Source organism: Tupaia chinensis, unplaced genomic scaffold (assembly GCF_000334495.1).
Source record: "Tupaia chinensis unplaced genomic scaffold, TupChi_1.0 Scaffold000368_1, whole genome shotgun sequence".
Lineage (NCBI taxonomy): Eukaryota > Metazoa > Chordata > Mammalia > Scandentia > Tupaiidae > Tupaia > Tupaia belangeri.
The window spans coordinates 1,682,219-1,707,372 of NW_006159865.1; the positions used below are offsets into that span (position 1 = coordinate 1,682,219).

The window sequence follows — 25,154 nt, forward strand, 5'->3', positions numbered from 1 at the left end:
ACTATAAAAAGTCAGTCATTGTTCCAGGGCTGGACTTCCCGCCTCCTTTCTACCTCCGTTCAAAGCCTCGTGGAGCAGGAGGCCTGGCTGGCTCAGGGAGGGTTGAGGAACACCCCCATGCCTCTGCCGGCAGCTGGCAGCTCTCCAGCTGTCTACTGGCCGGACATTCTCAGGGACTCTTCCCTCTCCTCCAGTCCCACATCTTAATACTGAATTCTGTGACTTCTGTCTTCTTAGTTTCTCTCCCATTCATACATTCTAAGGAGAAAAACAAAAAGAGGTGCCATTGCTTGCAGGCCACACTAGCGACAATATCTGAACAAGTGACAAGGCCTGCGACTCCTGAGACACACAGCTGCTATATGGGTTTCCTGACATCAGACTGACAGCTTCCTCATTCGTTCCAAATCACTCACCAGGAAAGCTCAACAAGGGACAGAGAGATCTTGCAGGCTCTCGTCTTTCTCCTCTCTGGTGCCCCTGCTGCACTGCCTGCCTGCACAGCCACCCCACCCTCCACCCTACACTAGCTTTCAAGGTGTGTCCTGGGACTCTGAGTGGTCCCTGAAACCCTTTAAGGGGACTCTTGAGGACGAGACTGTTTCACAAGCTATTAAGACATGATTCGTCTTTCCTACTGTTATTCCTTGCAGTCAGTCATACAGTGGAATTTAACAAAGGCTTCCTGACAAAGGATATCACAACAGAGCGAGTGCAGAGCAGATCCGAGATTACAACTGTCTTCTATTAAGCCACAAATGAAAGAGGTGCGGAGTGCTTCTCTTTTCACTTATTTCTGTTTTAAAAATATTATTTCTCATAAAAATGCTTTCCTGTTGTATGTAATGGAAATATTATTATTATTAACTTAGTAAACATGGAAAATGTGCCCATTTTTATTTCTAAAATGGTTTATACGGATAAATGTAATCTGAGTAAACAGAAACCTCTAGAATGCTCTGTAATTGTTGAGCACCTGAAAGTTTTCTGAAACCAAAAAGCTTGAGAACTACTTCTGTTATCAGAGTGCTTTTTAAAAGAAAAGTAATTTGGGGTGGCTTCATTGTCTAGTAGTTAAGGGTGGACAACTGTAATTCAAATCTCAGCCCACACTTTGAAAAATACCAGATGCATATGCATGCCCCAAATCGCAGCAGCATGGGGACGTAGAGGAGAAGCGATTGTGTTGTGAGCATGCTCCATTGGGGACTGTTTGCTTTCTCTCTCTCTATCTTTTTGTCTCTCTCTGGGGAATACATGTGCCCTCTGGCAAAAGAGGAAAAAGAAAAAAGGAAAAAAGGAAAGGAAAGGAAACAAAATGAAATGAAACAAAAGAAAAGGAAAAGAAAAAATGAGAAGATAGAAAAGAGGAAAGAAAGGTCATTTTAATAAGTTATTCCTCTATTTTAATCCATTGATACACAAAGGATAAAGTTCCTATTTAGCAGGATGCATAAGGCCATCCATTGCTACTTTTTTCTCTTTACAGGGGCCAACACCCTATCTTAGCTGATTCTCTAGCCCCATGTGCTTACATTTCATTCTACCATCTTCCAAGCGGACTTTTTATGCCCATGGTAGTGATTCTGTATTGTCTTATCTGTGGGGCCACATTTCCCAGAACCCCCTTCCCTGTGGGCTTCAAGTCCCGATTGGTCACAACAGAATTAGTCTGTGATTCAGAGGGCAGGCATGCTGCACAGCTTCATGTTAGGAGGCGCTGTCCAGTTGGCACAGGTCGCTGCAGACTGGCTGACTAGCTGGCTGCCCAAGCAAGGGCACAGGTGCACCCACTGCTGATTCCTGGGTCTCCAGACTCATTTCTGGGTCTGTGTGTGGGAAGTTCCAGGGCAAAGCCCACCTGAGATGCTGGAGTCAGCAGCCCCTGTGCATTTCTTACAACTGTGGAAGCTCTGATTCCTGCAATAAGTCCATTATGTCATGCCATTCATGCTGGTCACAAGTGTTCATTGATTCTAAGTTTCCAGGTTTCCTTCCCTGCTTCTATCTGTGCATCTGAACACACATATTATTTCATCTTTTGAATCAACTTAGGGACCCTCAAGCCGTGTGTGTGTGTGTGTGTGTGTGTGTGTGTGTGTGTAGCTTTTAGTTTTGTTCTCTGTGTTGGACAGGGTCTCACTACATCTGTGTTTCAAGTCTCCTGCCTCAGCCTTCCAAGGAACTGAGACTATAGACACAGACACACCAATGGGTCAAGATTTTGAGGATGGTCTGAGAATTGAGCCAGGCCTCCCAGGTAGCCTTAGTTTGCCAAGCAGCACGATCAACCAGTGTGTGCTGCCCTGGACTGTCCTTCCTGAAGCCCTTTTTAAGCCATTGCATCAACTCCCAACCCATCTTCTCTGTGTTCTCATTACACTCAGCATGCCCAGTGGCAATGCTTTATGAACATAGTTTTCCGTAAGTCTCTCTCTTCTATGTCTTTAAGCTCTCTGAGTTTAGAGACAGAATCTTACAATCTATTTTCTTTGTATCCCCAGTCTCATATTTGCTAAATGACCTGAACAGAGGGGAGACAGCACACCTACAATGTTGTGGATTTCTAAATGTCATGCATGAGAAGGGTGGGATTAAAGAAGTTCATATTTTAAGCTGAGGTGCTTGCTTTACTTAGGGAGGTTTGTTGTCTGTTTGTTTTTATCTTTTTTTTTGGAGAGGTTTTTGCTATAGGGCACGTGCGCTTGCCAGACAGAGAGAGACAGAGAGACAGAAAGCTAGAAATCACCCCCCATGGGGGATGGCCACGCCACAATCCCTTGTCCTCCATTCTCTCGGGATCTTGGGCATGCACGTACACACGCCCGGCGTGTTTTAAGCCACCAGGTCTGGGACGCGAACCGCGGTTGACTACGTGGGAGTCCAGTGACATAGCCATTACGCTAACTGCTGGACCCTGTTTGTTTGTTTTTAATGCAGATGCTTAGAGCCATATTTTCAGATATTCTGATCTAGTAGGTTTGAGACAGAGCCTAGGACTCTTCAGTTCAACAAGACACAAGGTATTTCTATGAAGGCAGTCTTCAGAACACACTTTGAAAATCATTGACAAAAACAATATAGTGAGAGGAGCATTTCCTAGGGTAACAGTTCTCAGGGCCTGCTGAATCACTTAACAGACGGGGGGCGGGGAGCAAGGGAGATAATAAATCTATAGTTTCATGAGCCCCATACTCTCCATCTTCAAAATTAGAATCAGACACACTTCAAAACAGGTAGGCATAAGCCAAGCAGTGGCTTGTGGTTTATCACGACTGGACGTCTATGGGGGCGGTCCTGTGTTTGTGTCCTTAGACGTCCTTGAGGACACTGGGACATGGTCCCCTATAATCTGGGCAGGTGACAGTGGAGTGAATCATGGGAGGAAAACCCTGTGGATGGTGTCTCTTTCTCTCTCTCTTTCTCAGGAGAAATAAACTTAAAAAAAAAAGAAGGGCTCAGGGCAAGGAAAAGCTATTCTTGAGGTTTATCTGTTTAGTTGTTAAAACTTAGGTTAGAGGCATTGATGTCTTGTTTCCATATGGTTCTCTAAACTCATTCCTGAACTTTCTATGAAACACAGACTATGTGACACTCTAGATGTAAATAATGAATATTCATAAAGAAAGCCCTTTTATAAGGGAGGGGGCCTGTTTAAAAGTATTCTACAGAGAAAATGGAGATCTTTTGGAAAAATACTGAGTTGCCAAAAAGATAAAAGAAGTCATGTATAGAAACAACACCACAAAGTGGGAGGTTGAGCATGTCTCTGATTTTTTTTGAAGAGTTAAAATTTCTACTCTGCACCCAAGGACCCCTCTTCAATTATTTTCCCACGTAGTTTATTCCTCTACTGTCCGAGATGGTAAACACTAGTCACAACTGGCTAATGAGCATTTGCAATGTGGCTAGTGTGACTGAGGACTATTTAATTACATTTATTTGAGATTCGTTTAGGTTTGAATTTTAAAACTGATTATTAATTCAGTTATTCGAAAATGTATACCTGGTAAAATTCGGGTATGTGAACCTATTTTTTTTAACAGTAAATATTTTTGAAATCTAAATATAGGTCAAGAATTTCTGATGAAAATTGTGTCCAAAGTGAGGACCAGTAGATGGCATAATGGTTACGTCGCTGGACTCCCACATACTAGACCACAATTTGAGTCTAGGCATGGCAGCTTAAACTCACGCCTGGCACCTGTGTGTGCGTGCCCAGAATCCTGGGAGGAGAATGGAGGGGTAGGGATTGTGGCATGGCCCTCTACGCTGGGGGTGATTTATCGCTTTCTGTCTTTCTCCCTGGCAAACGCACATATGTCATAGCAAAAATCTCTCTCAAAAAGAAAAAAATTGTTTCCAAAGTGCAATGCACTAGACATATAAAATACCGCCAGATCTCAAAGACTTAATGTGAATAAAATTCAATAATGTGTTTACTATATATAGAAATAATAATTTTGAAAACGTTGGGTTAAGTATATCATTGAAATCATTTTACCTTTTTCTTTTTACAAGTTTAATGTGACTTCTGAAATATCTTAAAATTACATAAGTGAATGGCATTCTATTTCTATTGAATAGTGCAGATCTATTCAAAGCTGTATAGAATGTAACCAGTGAATGTTTTTACTTAGCACTTTCAAACCATTTTGGAATGTTACTTTATAGAGGGGGAAAAATGTCCTATACGGTAGCCAAACCATGGGACTATAATCTGATTCCATGGCTGTATCACTTTGGGGATGCAATGTTTTCTGGATCTCACCCCACCTTGCCTCTACCTGCTGTGGAGCAGCCTTCAGGGTAGCTGATGAGCTCCTTCAAAAAGAAGCTTTAGGGGGGCCAGCAGGTGGTGTGGTGGTTGAGGTGCCGGACTCCCACATGGCCGATTAGGGTTCAAGTCTTGGACCTGGCGGCTTGCTCTCTCTCTCTTTCTCTCTTCCTCTCTCTCTCCTCTCATCAAATTAAAAAATAATAGATAAAATTAAATAAATATTTTTTTAAAAAAAGAAACCTTAGGACTTTTGCACCCCAATCTGGTGTGTCTGCACCTAGATTACCCTCTATGGTAAGTAAGCAGCTTACTTCATATGCCTTTGACTTATTTGAAGACATGAGATTCACTCTAAACAGCTGAGGAATGAACACTGATGAGAATATTCAGACAGTTATACTACTGGTTTTCAAGGAAGTTCCAAATACTATTTCTGAATAAAGGTAATAACATCTCTCTCCAAAGGGACCAGTTAGGAAATAAACCACAATCTTAGTTGAATTCTGGTGTATTTGTGAGATAAATCAGTGAACAGAAAAATGACATTCTCTTATAATCCCATGCACAGGTTTCATCTATCTGATAACTGCTTTGATTTTTTTTTTAAGAGAGATTTTTGCTATAGGGTGCATGCACTTGCTGGAGAGACAGAGAGACAAAAAGTGAAAAACCACTCCCAAGGGGGGATGGCCACACTGCAATGTAATGTATTCTCCTTGTTCTCCTCTTGAGATTTTGGGCGCACATGCACACGCACCTAGAGTTAGTTTCAAGCTGCCAGGTCTGGAACTTGAACCACGGTCAACCATGTGAGGTCCAGTGCCTTAACCACTACACCGCCTGCTGGCCCCTGCCTTGACTGTTTTTCATTTCACTGGGTATTGATTACACCTTGAGATAGAGAACCATAGTTCCCCACTGAGCCTGGGCCAAAGTATAGGGTCTTGACAACTGGGTAGGATCTTTTCAGATTCTTTTTCATTGACCTCCAGCTGGAATTTTAAATTTCTTTCCATTTTAAAGACAGACAATAAAGATCACTACCCATATCCATACATGTGACATCCTAGTAAAAAATCACAACTATTTTCACATGATAGTGCAGTCGTTTCAGAAATCTCAGAATACCATTTATCCCTATTACAACTTTAAAAGCATGATAGTTAATTCCTCCTGACTATAACCCTTTGTAACATATAGAGGCAAGTATTGGTCAACTCTTCACCTAGTAGTCATTCAGCTACAAAGGGTGAATGATGCCTTTTCTTATCCTAATGATCCAGATATCTATGATGTTTTATGGTCTTCCCTATCCATATTTGTTTGCTCATTCCCATGTATTAATGGGAAGAAGTTAGTCATTAAATTAGTTGTTAATAGCTTGGCAAAATCGACAATTCAAATGAGAATTTTTAGTTCTTTGTAAGTTATCGTTGTCTTTTGAATTATGACAAGGAACTGATAACCATAATATCTAGGCAAATCAAGCAGTGTACTTACAAAAAACAATCAAATTAAAAAGTGAGCAAACAAGTTGAACAGACAACTTTCCAAGAAAGACATGCAAATGGCCAAAACACATATGAAAAATTTTTCAGTGTCTCTTGTCATAGGATCAATGCAAATCAAAACCACAATGAGATACAATTTAATTCTATATAGGATGTCTGATCAAAAAAATAACAAGTGCTGGTGAGGCTGTGGTGAAAAGGGAGCCCTCCTACACTTGTGGTAGGAATGTAAACTTGTACAGCCACTATGAAGAGCAATATGGAGATTCCTCAAAAACCCACAAATATAACTCCAATATGACTCAGTAATACCACTCCTGGGTATTTACCCAAAAGATAGGAAAACACTCAGTTGGAAAGAGACTTGCATATACATGTTTATTGCAGCATTATTCACAATTTCTAATGCATGGAATCAACTTACATGCCCAATAAGTGATGTCTGAATTGAAAAAATGTGGCACATATACTCTGTGGAATACTACCCAGCCATAAAAAATAATGAAACTCTGACATTACAAAGTGAACGAATATGGAAGACGTAATGCTAAGTGAAACAAGTCAGACTATGAAAGACAGGCATTGTATTGAGTCATTGAAAAAGTCACAATATGTTTTTCTATGTAAAAATGCATCATGACTTTTCCAATGACCCAATGTGTCCCTGCTTAATATATCCAAACATCTGCACTCTATAGCAGAAATTGAAAGGTTGGAAGGTATAATAACAGTGACAGCAAGTGTTGCTATCAGAGACTACATAGGAGGGGGTGGAAGAATGGGAGTTTGGGGGAGGGACTTCGTAAAGAAGAAAATGTTTAACAGAATGGAAAGTTATTGAGTACATGATATCTTTGAGTTGCTTAACACTCAAGGCATTTATGCTTTGAGAACCCATATGGTATGCTATGAAGACATACAATGATTAAATGTAAATAAATGAAAAAATAAAATTAAAAAAGAAACATGATAGGCATGTGGACTACAATTCTAGATCAGGCAAGTTCAAACACATTTGATGACCAAGTAAACTACTGAAATGTGCTATTTAAATCGATATTTTTATTGAGGACCATGAGATGGCATACTGGTTACATTACTGTACTCCCACGTAGTCCACCATGGTTCTAGTCCAGGATCCAGTGGCTTAAAACTCATGCCAGGCACGTGTGCATGCATGTCCAAAATTCCAAGAGGAAAATAAAGGAGAGGGGACTGCAGGATGGCCATCTCCCGTGGGGGGTGATTTCTCGCTTTCTGTCTCTCTGGCAAGTGCATACACCCTATAGCAAAAATCTCAAAAAAAAGGAATATTTTTATCCTTGATGACACATTGGGCAATGATTACAGGTCACACATAATGTCATAAGTTCTGTGACAATGAGTGTGTTTGTGTTATTTGTTTTGCTTGTGGTAACCCTAAGCACTGTATTTACACACTTAAAAGTATTATTCTGAGAAGAAAATGCCTAGATTTTTAAGACTACCAAATGGAGCCATGGCAGGAGAAATGGCTAGCACTCCTGCTTTAGGCATTGCATGGCTAATCCAGGCCCCTGGGCATCCGTGTATTACCAGAGACATCTGCTATACGTAGAATCCACAAATGTGAACTCACTCTGGTCACAGTCATGCTCACACTTTCCACTTCACTTACAACTGGGCAGAAAGTAGCTTTCTCCATTTCTGTCACCCAAATAAAAGGTAAGGTAGAGAGAGGAGCATGAGTTTTTTTTTTTTTTTTCTTTTTAAAAAGTAATCACAGACAATTTCACCTGAGAATGCTATAAAACTTGATAGCAACTTTGAGGTGCTTTGACTGGGAAGCAGAAAGCAACTTCTTAGTAACTCAATTAATTTCCACTCATTTTTCCAGAAACCAGTTAGTTCCTTCATCTTCAGTGAAAAGTGAATTAATTGTATCTATTCTTATTGAAGCTATTTCTCCAGTCAGTTGGGTGCAATATAAATCTATACTTAGAAACACCACAACACCCAGAAAAGACTATGTAGAGTTTACTTAGTAAATTGAGGCTGGTCAGAAGTAAACTCTGACACAGTTCAGAGGCCTGTTTCTCAACACTGTTGTCCCAACATTTAGAAACACCTGTGGCATAAAAATGTTGTTGCTTTTAGAAGTTTTGTTCTGTTCTATTGTTTTTAAATCTCCAAAAATGAGCTTCAGCCCACAACTTAATATTGCCAATACATATTCTTCATTATACAACTGGCACGCCAACTGTTACCTAAGCACTTCAGACTCTTCAAATCCCACACCCACACACTGTGAACTCATCTGCATCTAGATATGAATAAAGATGAATAGCATCTTGAGGAAATAGCTTCTCAACTCTCAAATGGCAAAAACCATGGAACAAACTCCTCGTAGTGTCTGAGGGATTTCTAATAGCAAAAAGGATGAATCCTAAAGCCACCATTTTGTCAGACAAAATCATATCCTTCCATAGAAACCTGCCCATTGGAGATTTCAACTTAAAAAGGATCTCCGAAATTCCTTCCAATGTCAAGGTTTTATGATTCTTTTGATAAAGGATAGACTTCTTTTTTTTATTTTACTCAACTCAAGTTAATTAGGTTTTGGCAGGTCAGAAGCACAACTCAGCATCTCCTTATTGAGAATGGTTCTAGGGGAACTTGATGAAATTGCAAATGCTTAGAAACAGTCACTTGCTTGCATGCTGGGTAAATAGGAAAGCATGCTGACTATATTTATTTTACTATCATTATGTCTCTGTGGGGTGAGCTAGTAAAATTGTAAAGGCTGTTAACATCTTGGTCTCTGTGTGAGTGTATATAGGCATATATATCTATGTATATATGTGTGTGTGTGTATATATATATATATGTGTGTTTGTTTATATGTGTATGTGTGAATGTTTATAGGCATATATATATATGTATATATGTGTGTGTGTATATATATATGTGTGTGTGTGTGTGTATATATGTGTATGTGTGAATGTATATAGGCATATATATATGTATATATGTGTGTGTATATATATATGTGTGTGTATGTATGTATGTGTATGTGTGAGTGTATATAGGCATGTATATATGTGTGTGTGTGTGTGTGTGTATACACTATATGTGTATACATACACGTACCCATCATCTTGAAAGAATTTATCATCTCAAGCCATGGATCCATGATTACAAGGACACTAGGATAAATTGCACATATTTATAGAGTACATGGAGTGTGATTTCTTTTTCTTTTTTTATTGGCAGAGGGTACATGTGCATGTGAGCTCACCAGACAAAGAGAGAGAGCACAAGAGAGAGGGAGAATGCACTCCCCAATGGGGCATGTTCACACTGCAATGCACTCCCCAATGGGGCATGTTCACACTGCAATGCACTCCCCAATGGGGCATGTTCACACTGCAATGCACTCCCCAATGGGGCATGTTCACACTGCAAAGCACTCCCCAGTGGGGCATGTTCACACTGCAATGCACTCCCCAATGGGGAGTTCACACTGCAATCCCTTCTCTACTGTTTCTCTATCCTGTCAGGATTTGGGGTACCCATTCGTATACACCTAGTGTGTTGTTCAAACCACTGGGTCAGGATTCAAATTCAGCTCTGTCAAAGATCTGACTCTTCTTTTTTTTTTCTTTGAGAGAGAGTTTTGCTAAAGGCCATGTGTACTCACTGGAGAGACAGAAAGCAAGAAATCACCCCACCCCCTACCCTGGAGTGGAGGGATGACTGTGCCGCAGTCACTTCTCTATTCACCTCTTGGGATTTGGGGCAGGCACACACATGAGCCCAGTGTTGAGTTTTAAACCACCAGGTCCAGGACTTGAACCACAGTCAACTACATGGGAGTCCAACAATGTAACCATTACACCATTTCCTAGTCCCAAGAGCTGGCTCTCTCTCTTTTTTTTTTTTTCCTTTTTTTGGAGAGGTTTTTGCTATAGGGTGTGTGTGCTCGCCAGACAGACAGACAGAGAGACAGAGATACAGAAAGCGAGAAATCACCCCCCCGGGTGGATAGCTACACTGCAATCCCTTCTCCCCCGTTCTCCTCTCAGGATCTTGGGCATGCACGCACATGCACCCAGCGTGAGTTTAAGCCACTGGGTCTGGGATTTGAACCACGGTCGACTACGCGGGAGTCCAGCGACATAGCCATTACACTAACTGCTTGTCCCAGAGCTGGCTCTCTTAAGTTACAGTGCTGGTCCCCAGTGTGGCTTTTCAATACATGTATTCAATATATAATGATCAAGTCAGGATACTAAACCTATCCATCATTTCAAACATTTATTATTAGTTTGTGTTATGAACATTTGAGAACCTCTCTTGTAGCTATTTTGAGACATTACATTGAATTGTCACCAACTATAGTTTCTCTGCTGTGCTATGGTGATAGAGAACTCCATCCATTTATCAACGTGCAGTCTTTTATCTGTTAATAAAATTCTCTATCTGTCCACCCACTCCCTCTTCCCAGCCTCTGGTATACATTATTATACTCTTCACTTCTATGCAATGGAATCCTTTATGTTCTGCTAATGTATGAGAATGTACGGTATCTGTCTTTCAGTGTCTCAACAGGTTATTATTGTGTGTCTACTATGTGTCAGGCTGGCAGTATACACCCAATACAGAAAAACAGGCACATTTTTATCTAAAGAGATGCTTCACAGGAAGGCTAGATGCCCAGGTGAACTTATAGCAACTTCCAGTCTTAACTCAGGCTGCCAAAGCTAAGCATCATAGAGTGAATGGGTGGCTTAAACAATGAGAATTTATTTCTCACCATTCTAGAGAAGAGCCCAGCAAGGCTGGCGTCTCATGTGGGTTATCTTATTGGGTTGCAGACAGTCTTCTTACTGTATCCTTGCTTAGTTCTTCTTTGGTGTCCAGGTAAAGAGAGGAAGCTCTCTGGTATCTCTTCTTACAGAAGTATTCATCCCATCATGATGTTGCCATCCCTACTACTTCATTTAAATCCAATTAACCTCCCCAAAGCATCATCTCCAAATGCCATCATGTCAGGGGTCAGAGCTTTAATACTTCCTTAATATCAAATGTGCTATGTTATCTATAAAGTGAATTCAGTAGACCAAGGGCCTTGGCTCCTCTAAGGCTCTGCTCTTGCAGTGGCTGATGGGACAGGGACAAGACATGAGCAGGGCATAGGAGATATAGTGGCCATGGACATCTCAGTCCTGGGGGTGGTCTGAGGCTTGGAGAAAAGTCAGACACACTCAGGCTGAGGTCAGTTTCTGAAGCCAAGTGTTACAGTTAGATGTCAGCAGTGAAGTCAAAATGCATAACAAATGTGCTTTCCAAAGTCTGGAATCCTTACTTTAAGGCCTGCTTGAATCTTTGAAGCATCTTATAATCGAGTTCAATCAGGTAATACAACAAAACTAAGAAAGATAACAGAAATCAGACAACACCAAGATTTCATATATTATAATAAGTCTGAAGTTTTCCCAAAGCTGCAATTACAGAACACTTTTCACTAGACCCAATGAAGCAGGCCGGGTGTACATCCACCTTTCTCAGCAGTGTCGAAGACCACATCCATCTAGCTCAGCCCCTCACCTAGAAATAACTTGACTCTTCTAAGGTTTGATCATTTTCTTAAAAGCCTGCATGATCAAAGGCAGCCCGGAATGAAAAGGGATCAAAAGATGAGAAATTACACAAATATAAGCACAGGTTCTGACATGACCCTGACAAACACCTACTGCAGCTGATTCCTTTTCAGAGAATCTTCCTCCCACCTAAAGAAACCATCAACGGATTCTAGGTAGAGGTGGAGTGCATCTTTCCTCTGTCATCCCAAATCCATGCAATCAATAATTCTTAGCTGGATCTCTTACATACACACTTCCAAAATGGAATGTCAAGATCCTTGTGATGTTTTTAACAGAATGAGGGGGGAGAAATACACCTACATTTCTTTCCTCTATCTAGTGTTAAAATTAAGTAGTCAGGTGAAGACATTAGGGTGTCTTTGGGTGCCTTAAACCACTTCTGGGTTTGGATTGCATGTATGGTTCTGACATAGCCCATGAGGGGCTAGGAATAATTCTTACACTTTGATTCTTTGTATGGGCTTTTATATCCAATATCCAAAAGGCTTCTGGTAGCAAGGTATAGAAAACAAAAATGTTTATGACTATTTGGCAGAAAACTGAGTCCTGGAAAGCTTTAGGGGATTCACCCTGTGGTCACACTAATGGCAGGATCATATTCAACATTAGGAATTGCAATTGCAGATCTTATCACCTTTAAATGAGCTCAGCAATCCAGAGCTCCAGTCTTCTGTGGGATTCTGAGCATAGGCTATAGAAGTGTTTTGTTTCATTTTTGTTTTATTTTTCATTTAATTAATTCTAACATTAAACTTCAAGAGCTTTTACATAAAAGGTCTGGATTTGGGGATCAACAGTTAATGTAATGGCTATGTCACTGGACTTCTGTGTAGTCAACCATGGTTCGAGTCCCAGACCCGGTGGCTTAAACTCATGCTGGGTGCATGTGCGTGCATGTCCAAGATCCCGAGAGGAGAAAGGAGGAGAAGTGATTGTGGCATGGCCATCTCCCCTGGAGGGTTATTTCTCACTTTCTGTCTCTCTGTCTCTGTCTTTCTGGCGAGCACATGCATCCTATAGCAAAAATCTCTCCAAAAAAAAAGAAGTCTGGATTTCTGGGACCAGCAGATGGTATAATGGTTACATCACTGGACTCCCACATGGTCAACCACAATTCAAGTCCTGGACGTAGAAGCTTGAAACTCATGCCAGGAGCATGTGTGTCCATCCCAAGATCCCAAGAGGAGAACAGAAGGGATAGAGGCATGAGCATGGACCCTGAGGGGCAATTTCTCATTTTCTGTCGCTCTCTCTCTTTCTCTGTCTCTCTGGTGAATACATGTGTCCTATTCCAAAAACCTCTCTAAAGTGAATAAATAAATAAATCTGGATTTCTACGTTTTTCTGGAAAAGTAGAAATGTAGACCTGGTTTTGTGCAAGCAACTGAAAAGCAGAGCTATAAGGAAACCCAAGCTCATTACCTGGAGCGTCTTGCCAGAACCCAACACTATCAAAGTCTCCTTATACCCCCATGTTCTTATGCTTAGCTCCACAGAACCCAACAGACCATTATTATGTTCTCTTTCTGGGCCTGCTCTTTCATGACTTCCCTCCTCCTAGGATGCTCCTAGTCATCCTATCAATTTGGTGTATGTAAGTGATAAGCATAATCTTTCAGGACTCAGTGCAAATGCCCTTGGCTCTGTGAAGTTAATTCTCCTATCTCTGGAACAACTAGGCTTTATTCAGGGCTCTTGTACATTTTCACATGCTTGCTTCTTCTCATCCGTGCATATTCAGCACTGTGCACACAGGAAACAATCAATAAAAATTTTTGGTTTTTTTGAGAGGTTTTTGCTATAGGGTGCGTGCGCTCACCAGACAGACAGAGACATAGAGACAGAAAGCGAAAAATCACCCCTCAGGGGGGATGGACACACCACAATCCCTTCTCCTCCATTCTCCTCTCAGGATCTTGGGCATGCATACACATGCTCCCGGCATGAGTTTAAGCCACCGGGTATGGGACTCAAACTGTGGTCGACTATATGGGAATCCAGCGACATAGCCATTACACTAACTACTGGTCCCAGCAATCAATAAAGTTTTGATCAAAACTAATAACAATGACTTAAGTAGTGCTTGTCATGCACAGACACTATTAAAATCACCTTATAGATGCTAATTCATTGACACCTCACAACTACCTGTTATATACATTTTACGTAGAGAAAATTGAGACATATTAAAAGTTCGAAAACACAGCCACTCACTAACTCACTCGGCTAGCACAAGAGGATTTATAACTCAGTCTGGTTACTTACAGATACATGGTGGGTGGGTAGATAGATGAGCGGACAGAAGAAAGGGAGAGAGAAAAAGAGAGGATGATGGAGGGAAAGATGGACGGTCAGAAACTGAGAATGGCAAATAGAGAGATGTACAACAGTGCTTTTAGTTGTAGGAACTTCAAATCTTCCTGTAAGTCAGGGGCAGTGTTGTGTGCTGGTAAGCTTCACAACCAGCTTTCTGGGAGAAACGTCCTGCCCGTAGTATCTTTGGTTTAAACACTCCTACCATGGCTGATATTGAGCTACCCACATGATGCCACCAAATGCAGAGCTAGAGAGAGCAAATGGGGGCACCTGCCAGGACAGTTCGATTCTAACACACCAGAGCATAGCATATGCCGAGAGAAATGACAGCTCACAGCCAAGTGAGGAGAGCTCTATTAGATTACACTAAGGGTAGAATCCTTCTATACACCAGAAGTAATTTAAAGGTTCTTAGCGGACAGTGATAGGATCGTATAGTCAAAAAGAGTTGGTCTCAAAACAGGAAGAGTAAACATTTCAAGAACTCTTCCTTCATTTTTCCTACCTCTTCCTGCAAAATTATTGCTGCAAAGCAAGTTATCAATGTTCCCTCTGCTTTCCAACTTTGTCTCTTTACCAGTCAGCTCCTTTATTCTACAGCCTCATCCCTCAGTTCTTTAATTCCAGGCTCCCAGAAGTGTTCCGGGGATCATAGATGCTCAGGACTGTAAAGTGTCCATCTGTCATTGTTGGATCTATAGTATATAAAGACTGGAAGGCTTAAACAAAGGAATGAGTCTTAACGAGCATGAAAAGGGAAGCCATCCAGTGGACTATTAATAAAACAATGTTAGACATATACTTGACATTACAGACCACAGTGCTGGAAAGCGCTTTGAAACTGTTTAGTCCCTCGTTATTCTCTTACTAGGGAGGCATCGTTCAAGGCAGTGATATAACCAGCCCAAATGCGACCAGACTTTGGAAACAGCTAAATCTGGAACTAGAAGCAGGTTTTCTGGTTCCAACTCAATTAGTGTACGTGAAAAGAGGAGGGCATTTTTGGAGCCATGGCCTCCTCTTGCAAAGTCAAAGGCTTTCTTAGAAGAGCTCTTTCTTCTAAGAAGATTCTCTTTTTGTCTGTTCCAATTAGAAAAGTCATAAATATGTTCATCTCTAGGTCAGGATCAAGGATATCATATCTTCTCCCAACCCCAGACAATATGACCATCTGTTTCGGAAAGATTCCATGACCACTGTTACCCTTATTATCCAGTCTAAGAATTCTTCACATCCTTGTTTTTTTTCCCATGGGTCTCCCTCCACCTTTCTGCACTGAGGCCATTTCCTGATAATGAGGAAGTGGGAAGGGAAAGGAAGTGAACCTTTTTAAAAAGAGTGTGACAGCTCTATTTCAAATAAAAAGTCGTTGGAGGGGAAGTAGACACTTTTGGCTGAAATCCAATATGGCGTCTGATCATTCTTCTTCACCTTAGGTGCTATGGGCCAAGTCGATCAGGAACCTAGCCACTGGGAACTAAAATGCAAGCCTGCATTCATCCAGCCAGCACCCAGGAAGTCACTGCTACTCCAAGGTGTCTATTTTTCTGTTCTCACAAAAGCATCCCTTGGTCTAGCGGTAGTTCTGACATGGGACTCCCTTTCATTTTATTTTTTTTGAAATATGCATTTAATTGTCCAAATTTTTACTCTGCTGTGATGCACCATCGCATAACCCCTTCCTGTTATTTACCTGTATTCTTATGTTTATTATAAATTATCTCACAACCCCCCTGCTACCCTCCCACAAGCAGCTCCTGGTATCAACCATTATTCTCACTATTTCTGTGCTGCTGAGGGACCCTCCTTCAGCTACATATCTTCTTCACTTCTCAATGACCATCAGCATCCACATCTTTTTAATCTCTATGAATAAGACAGACAAAAAAATTTTTCCTTGAGCCAGAAAAGTGAAAATTTGTCTGGAGAAAAAGATCTAGGGAGATAAAGCCTTTAATGAGACCCTCCATTCCGATTTGCCCAGGCCTATCCCAGTTCACACGGACTGTCTTAGAGAAACAGCTGAGAGATCCTTTTCATTCTACAAATTATCCAAGAGGTAGGGGATAAATTACACAGTCACCCTAGTTTGGAATTTTGGGGGTAATAGACTTCCATAGAATTCAAAAGATCCATAAATTTGAAAGGAAAACAAAACAAAACTCACAACCTTGTTCATTAACCCTAAACAGTAATGTTTCCATAGCATTTTAATCCATCATGAATATAGGCATACACTTCAAGTGGACTAGTGGTACCAGTGACTCCATTGTGAAGACAAGTCATGTATTTCCACATCACCATACAGTTGCTACAGCTATCTCATTTATGCTCATGCCTACTTCAAAATAATGGTAGCCATGAGTCCCAACCCTAGATCTTTCTATATATGTGTTATATAAGAAGCATATATATTAACGGGACTAGCAGATGGCATAATGGGTACGTCTCTGGACTCCCACATCATCGAATGTGGTTCGAGTCCCAGACTTGACAGCTTAAAATTCGCACAGGGCATGTGTGCGTGCATGCCCAACATTCCAAGAGGAGAATGAAGAAGAAGGAATTATGGCATGGCCATTCCCCCTAGGGAGTCATTTCTCGCTTTCTGTCTCTCTGTCTCTCTGGCAAGTGCATGCATCCTATAGCAAAAATCTCTTTTAAAAAAAATAAAGCAACACATACATTAGTAAGTAAAATAATTTTTTAAAGAAGACAGAGAGCGTCCACCCAGTAGCACAGTTCTAACATATCAGGGTGTAGTGTATGCTAAGGGAAATGACAGGAAACACCCAGGCGATGAAAAATCTGTTAGATCATACTAAGGAACTGATCTATCTGTATGCCAGAAGTAAGTAGCTCAGTAGGTAAGCCCTGTGCGTAGGAAGCCAGATCCCAGGATTCAGCTTGAATCCTGGTCCTGGCAACTTACAAAACATTCTAGGCATGTGTGTGTGTGCATGCCCCAAATTCTCACAGGATGGAGAAATGGAGGAAAATGGATTACAGTATGACCACACACCCCCACTAGGGGAGCTGCTATCTCTCTTTCACTATGAGCACATGTGCCTTCTAAGATGAAAAATAATGGAGTATATAAATAGATATTTCATAACATTGGTGTGTGTCATCATTCATGTGCTATTTAATACATGTAAATATATTAGTCCAGGGTCCCTAGGCTTTGGCAGATTGTCAGAAGACACTACGGTTCCATAGTATAAAGGTAAGAACCATCAGCCTGCTGATTCAGAAGCCACATTAATGTGTTTGAGCATGTGAGAAAGATACCATGCCCTCTAGCTGAGGAGCTAGGCTGTCTTTGAGTTGATCGAGACCACTGGGAATTATTTAGTAAATTATTTGTCTGTACACCTCTTCTTTGGGTCTTTATCACTCCCGTTCTCTTCACTATCTTATATTTGTGCCTTTTCCTCCTTATCCTTTGGCTTCAGTTTGCTAGTAGATATCTCTTGCTCTGCCTGTGCTAATTGCCAGTCCCCCTCCTTTGAGAGGTTTACTTTCCTTGCGGTCAAGTCCATCTTACTCTCCTCTCCTGTGCCCGCCTTCCTCTACTTGTTTTCTGCAACCTCTGATTTGGCCCTCCTGACCTGGCCAGCCATGTACCATCCTACCATCATAGCTTTTGTAGCAAATGTTTTGGGCACTGACAGGCTACACGACACCTTCCCACTTGGGATTAATATTCACTTTATTTATAGGAAGTGTTTCTGAGATGCAATTAAAAACAAAACAAAACAAAAACCCCAGACTGGCCACTCCAATAAATGACTACGCAACACTCCACAGCTTAAATGTAATTGTGGAAATGGTGGAAAATATCCTGCTTAATAATCTCTGGTGGCCAAATGCCGAGGGAAGGTCAGTGGGTGGGACCAAGACTCTGCTCAGTGCATGAACTCCCAGTGTAGCAGAAGGAAAGCATACTGCTTAGTCACTGGTACAGGGGAGCCCTGTAGACGCAGGTCCACAGGGTGGCTGTTTCTCCACATCACAGCTGAGGTTGGGAGACCAGGGAAAGCCAATGCTACCTCATAACCTTTGTGTTTTAGCTCTGGACCAACACACAAGCACACCGTACCTGCAGCCCAAGCCTGACTAGGGGGCATTTTTGTCTTAAAATTTCAGGCTCTCCAGTAAGGCACTGAGTACTTATCTAATCAATGACCTAGAAAGGAAGGAAAGGAGGTAGAAAGGAAGAAAAGAAAGGAGGAATGAGGGAAGAGCAAAAAGGAGGAAGGGAGGGAGAGAAGGAGAAAAGAAACTAATTTGTATCTGCAAATGCACTTACTGCTCTGTCAAATAGTACTCTGTGGTTAGGAATGGCATCACGTATTTTTTATAATATTTGTTTCCATTTTGCTTCTAAAAAAGGGCATTTAAAACACTTTTCTAAAAGCTGCCTGAAAGTATAGTGACATTTGACATTTGAGATTTAAGCTTATAAACCACGTAAAATGTGGTTTATAAGCTTAAATCTCATAACCTTTCGTAATCTGGCTATTTATTTTCTTAAAGAATAAAATCTGTTTTTATTAGAGGTGGTTCTTTTTTCAGTATTCAAATCTATTTATTTTTTAAAAAATCATACAGCCCTTACTATTAATTTATCATCCTTCATGAAGTGGAGTGTTCCAAACCTGTCTGCTCTTGAGAAGATTCTAGATTTCATTCTCAAAAGAAATGGCCTCTTCATATGTGGTGTTGAGATGCATTCATCTACTAATATTTTTTTTGCCCTGAGAGATTTTTGCCATAGGGCACATGCACTCGTGAGAGACACAGAGAGAGAGAAAACGAGAAATCACCCCCACCACCATTACCAGTCTCCTCTTGGGATTTTGGGCACACACGCACACTCCTGAACCTGACGTGAGTTTCGAGCCACCAGGTTCGGGACTCAAAATGAACAGTTGGTCATGTGAGAGTACAGTACCACAACCACTGCGCCACGTGATGAACCCTAATCTACTGTTTTTACAAAGTGTAGATATATACCAGTATCTCAAGTATAAAAGCCTGCGTCCTGATTTCACATTGTTTGTCAAACAAAGCTCCTCTAAATCACCAGCTGCAGATAAAGCAAATACTCATTTCATTAATCTTATGCTTAACCCACATCTAAATATAAATTAAGATACAGTCATTTAAAATGAAATTCAGGAGAGGAGAGTTTCTCAGGTTCTACCTTTTGTTTGTTATTTTGAACACCTTCTTCAATTTTGTTTTAGAGAATCGTATTATTTGACATTTCTTGTTATTAAAAATAGGTTAAGGTCAAATACTCTGAATCTTGATTTTTTTTTTCTTTCTCTTTCAGTTGCCAGAGGGAACATGCATTTTTCAGAACAAGATAGAAATAAGGAGAGAAAGATAGAGGCAGAGGGAGAAAGTACCCTGGAATGGAGTGTGGCCATGCAACAATCCCTTTCCCCCCATTTCTCTGTCCTATATGGATTTCAGACATGCATGCCTATGCTTCCCCATATAGTTTTCAAGCCCTTTGGGGCTGGAACTTGACACAGTCAGCCATATATGGTCACCTGGCTCCCTTAACCAGTAGACCTTGGAGAGAGTCCTATTTTTTATTATTAAATAACCCAAAATGAGAATTTTAATTTACACTAGGTACCGCATATTTATTCATTGTGTTCTGAATTAAACATTTTTACTTTTCAAGTCCTTTGTTTCATAGCTCACTAGTAATTATTAAATGTCAACGAACTTGTATGCTTTAGATAAATACACTCCCCAGGAATGGTTCCAGCAAACGTGTCTTGTGGGCCCTTTGACCCTACAACGCAGGAAATCCCAGTACGCAGGTAGAAAAGACATGGACCCTACACGCAGCAGCTCGGGTTGTAAACCAGCATGTCTACCCACGTTTAGACTGATTGTCCTCTTGAGTCCGAGAACAGACCATTTCTTGTTCATTCTGTCACACCCGGTTTCAGAGTTACATCTTTTTTCTTTAACACTGCTGCAATCCAACTACATGGGTGTCCTCACCTTGGGAAATTGCTCTTCTGGGATAACCTGATTTTTAATGACTTCCTAAAGAGTGAAGATGTGCAATTTTTTTCTTAATAAAAGAAATATTCATTTCTAATGAATTCTCTAGAAAATGAGTGCTTCCTCTTGAGATGACCAGGGGCTTTGGGATTCAGATCAGTCAACCTGACAAGGATGGCGGATGGAGCAGAGGGCAGGAAAGGAAAGGCGAAGAGGAGGAAGAACAGCTTAGTGTCTGTCCCCTCTAGGGGCTCTTCTGCCACTCCAGGGCCACCCTGAGCCCTGACAAACCTCTCCCTCATTCTCACTGGTTCCCCTCCTTCCCCCATGGCATTAGGGACAGAAATCCTGTTCTAGGTGACATAAAAGGCACCAGAATTTCTGCTGCCTGTCTGTATTCTTGCTTCCCTGATGGGATTCTCCAAAACTGGCTTTTCCCACTCACCCTTCCTGTTAACTCCAACTCACTTTCTGCTGTTCTCTCTCAGAGGCAAGAACATTCTGGAACCAAAGCTACAGCAAAAAAGGACATGGGATGTTCTCAGAATCAAGAACTCTGTGCTGTGTGAACACATGAAGGTATATAGATTCCTTTAGTGATTGGACAAAATTGCTTTTGTTTAAAGGGCTCAGACAAGGGATGAAGTAAAAGAAGTATTTTTCTGCCTTTTTCCCCCTTCAATTGCCAGAGTGCACATGTGCTCATGAGAGAGAGAGAGAGAGAGAGAGAGAGAGAAAGAGAAAGTCCTCACCCTCCTAATGGATTGCAGTCACCCCACAATTGCATCTCCTCGATTTCTCTATCTTACTAAGGTATTGGGCACACACAAAGACCCAGAGTGTTTTGTAAGTTGCTAGCGGGGGATTCGAACCACAGTTGGCCATGTGCAATCCATGTCCCAGTGCACTGCACTTAACTTCTGCTGGCGGCCAGTATTTTTCCCCTGTCTCAGTCACAGGTATATCCACTAGAGGCATTGTTTGACTTCTGATTTAGATCAGCACAAAGTTTAACCCAGGGGTCAGAAACCCAGGGTAAATAATACTAACCCATTTCATTGTATTCAGAACAATTATCCCTTCCTTTTCTCCTGTCTTCACAAATAGGAGTAGGACTGGACAGAGCTACTAACCTGACAGAAGGACTTTGTTACAGGGGTTGGGAATTCACTTAACCTTACTCAGAACCATATAAAGGACTATAGAACTAATTTTTGTTGATTTGAAGGACTGCAATTATTCTACTGCATTTTTCCTTTTTTTTTTTTTTTTTGGTGAAAGAGGCACACTTACAGTGGCTTAGCTATTATTATTCAATAGTGGCTTTTCTCAGTTAACGTTGATTGAGAAGCATTTATGGAAAAAATAAGCAAAAGTCTTGCTGTTAAAACAATTAATGTCTTTTTCTCTAATCACACACAAACATAGTTTATTTATCCAAAGCTCAAAAGACAGTGGTTCTGGCACTAAGTGAGAGGCTGTGAGCTCAGTGCTGAATCTGGGTCTGGACTGGAAAGGATGCTCTCTGAGAGGCTCCTCACCTCTAACATTCTCCGATTCAATCCCCAGTGCAAAATACAGTTACCACCCAAAACTGCCTCTGGTTTTCACCAGTGAAAAAAATCTCTGCATATTTGCATACTTCCTTCCATTTCTCCATGAATTTCAAAAGGGAACGTCTACTAAAAGATGCAGCAGAGAAATATCGTTGCCAGTAACCAAGTCTTTAAATCAGCTTTTAGTACTAGCATTCCATCAGACCAAGATGCCACCCCGCCAACGCCGCCAACACACACTGAGGCAGGCACTTACAACATCGCTCTCCCCAGAACTCTAACCATGGGTGTCCACACATAAGGTCTGGCACTTACAGTAAACCCCTGGGATTTGGAGTCAAGGATTAGGGACCTCACCTATACTGCCTTGTGGACAAAAGAGCGTTAGTGCCAAACAGGGCTGGGAGCATGGCACATACCCAATGATCTCTGCTCACCAGGGAACCAGTCCCACCACTATTTGCTGAGGAGCTAACAATAAGCAAATAATTTCTTCATGGCTTTGTTTCCCCACCTATTAAATGGTAAGGGAAAAAAAAAAAAAAACAACTTCACCTACCTTTCGGAGTGGTTGTATGGGATGAAACTAACACACGCACATAGAATAACTAGGGAAGTGCCAGGCATGTAACAGGGACTCAACAAATCCTTAAGAGTGCTGATTATTATTATTACTTGTTGCCCCAGAATAGCTTAGCAGCCTGAAAAATAAGTCAAAATGGCGAAAACACACAGTGTGAATTTGGGGTCTTTCCTCAAGTTCCCAAGGGACCAGTTCTCATGCCAAGGGAAGTGGCCAGAGCACAAATCCAAGTGCTAAGCACCTAGGAAGAAACGGCCTTGGGTGTCAAGAGCTAAATCTTGCCTAGTGAGGAGCTAAATCTTGCAGAGTAACTCTGGGGTCCTACCTCATTTATCCAGGTAATTCGGAAGAAGCCAGCGCTCTCTCATCAGCGAGGTCTGGCCTGTGAGGGAGTGGCCTTTGTGCTCAGGAACCGCACCAGAAGCCTGTGTGGAGGGAATCCCTGTCAACTCCTTGGGGCTCTGCAGCTCGCTGCTGCTCGGCAGAGAGGTCGCTGCTCCAGGGGTGCCCTGGAACTGGAGCAAATGACTTCGCTATCTCCTGGCAGCACCGGCTGAGACAACTTCTCCTCTGGAAGGGTCTGGCCAATCTTGGGGCCCAGAAAAGGGAATTGCCCTAAATTGTTTCTCTCTGCAGGTACAGAAGAGCAGGAGGCGTCTACAGGGCATCTGCAGAGAAGCTTAGGCCCCTAAAAACCTGCACTTGGGAGGTCTGAACTAGGAGGACCAGAGGTTGTACTGAGCTCCAGACCCAGGGAACCTGGAAATGTTACTTGTATCCAGCCAGCTGGATCTTAGACCCACCCAACTCAGCCAAAGGCACCACTTGAGGGGTGTGCACCTCCTGGAAAGAGCAGCGTTAAGTGAAGTGCTTCCCGACCTTGGCAGCTCACTGAGTTTCCCCACCCAGAAAAAGGGAGTTGGGCTGCTCAAACGAGAGGAGGGTTCCTCTTCTTTAGGTCCCCCTCCCGAAAATAGAAGGTCTTGCAGTCGAGATTATTGAGGTGCAAAGGAGGGAAAAGCCTAGCCTTTCGGAATCCGCCAAAGCATCTGGAACAACCAGAAGCATCTACCTGGGGCTGCAAGGTGGGTAGACCCACCTCTGCCTGGACCCGGGTCGAGAGCTGGGTCTCCCCTAATGCGATGCCCACACCCCGGCTCTGCGTTTCCCCGCATGCCCTACTGCGCTGCGCTCTGGATCCTCCCGGGCGCAGCGCGGAGCTCCCGCCCTCTCTTGCTCCGCCCAGGTGCGATTTGCTGTGGGGCGCTGGGGCGGTGGGGTGGTGGGGTGGTGGGAAAGTGCATCGATCCAGTGCAGCCCCCACCTTTGCGCTTCTCTATCCTGTTCAGACCCTTGTCTACTGATCAGGCGTTGAAACTCTCCCCTACCCCGCACACACGTCTCCCCGGAAGGCCAGGAGTCCCCTTCCCACCCTGCGGCTGGAGAAAGCCTGGACTCCCCAGCGTCTTGCCAGGAAGGTGGGCGTGAAGACTGACCAGAGGTGAAGCTGTAGAGGCAGAGGGTGCCCCGAGGAGGGAGGGGACTGGGGTCCTCTTAGAACCAGGAAATGCATCCCTAGTCCAAGATCTGACTATTTAGTCACAACCCCGCCATACAAACGCATTCAGATTCTCGAGGGGCGGTGTGCTTTCTCCTGGGAGCGAAATGGCCCCATCCTAGCACCCAGTAGCCCGCCGGGTCAAATCCCCCTTCCCTCCCTGGTCCCGGCATTCCAGGGCTCCATCCGTGTCTCTGCACCTCCGCGGGTACCCCGCTCCTCCCCCATCTGTATTTACACACCAGGGCCAGCGCCCTCCAGACTCAAAATCCCTTTTCCTCTGCTCAGGGCTGTCCCCTCGCCCACATTAGCACATGTTCGTTTCCCTCACGCGTAGGCAGATCTATCCCGATCCTCAGGCGCCTCCCCCACCCCACCCCACCCCCCGGGAACCTTTCCTTCCCCAGACACTTACTTTACCCCCAGATCTGCACTTGCAGTTCCCACCGAGCACACGGGTTTCATTACCGGATTGGGGGTGGCGTGCGCAAAGGTGAACTGACTCTGACTCCCACCGCGTTGGACAGAGCCCCAGAGTGTGGCCGCAGCCTTCCCCTGCACCCCACTTCTCCTACCGCACGGCCTCTGCTCCTTCCCAGCTCCTGCGGGCAGGACCGGCACGGCTGGGTCCCAAGACCTCCCCTCAGGAGCTGCAGGAAGTGAAAAGTCGAATGGCAAGAGCACCCAGCGGAATGGGCAGCTGTATATGGCCAGGGGGGCTGGGGGAAGGGCGCAAGCGACAACTAGACGTGCAACTTGCACGGCACGGGGTGGGCACCGCGCAGGTGACGGGCGGGGGTCACAAAAGTTTGCATACTATAGCAGGAGAGCCTGCAGCACCGGAGCGAACAAGGTGGACTCCCCTAGCCAGGCCGGGTCTCTCTGAAGGTCTTCGCCGAGAGGACCCCAAGGTTTGAGCAGCCCTGGCAATAAGCTGGGGTGAGAGTTCTCCTCCACTTGTTTCTAGAGGGGCGGCCTAGACATCTGGGAGGAGGGACGATCCCGCGCTCTGCGAAAAGCAACAGGCGGCAGCACTTACCTTGCGCCAGTCCCGGGCCGGGGTGGCTGCTCCATTCTTGTGAAGGATGGGAAGAGGCGTGCGGTGCGTAAGCTTAGGGATGTGCGCGCTGCCGGGGCTGCAGCGGCCGCCACCTCCAACCGGCGGCAAGCCG

The 25,154-nt window shown here is 43.1% G+C and overlaps 1 protein-coding gene across 2 annotated transcripts in view; it reads right to left on the bottom strand.

Moving 5' to 3' along the window:
- The window catches only part of LRRC3B (leucine rich repeat containing 3B), a 99,374-nt gene extending 74,226 nt beyond the window's left edge, over window positions 1–25,148 (bottom strand). The window contains exon 1 of one of the 2 annotated variants that reach the window (XM_006153315.1): window positions 25,022–25,148. The gene's annotated coding sequence lies outside the window, so the exon portion shown is untranslated. Of the gene's footprint in view, window positions 1–24,397; window positions 24,642–25,021 lie in introns of those variants that run through there. The other variant, XM_006153317.1, reaches the window with a different exon arrangement.
- Between the last annotated feature and the right edge of the window lie 6 nt (window positions 25,149–25,154).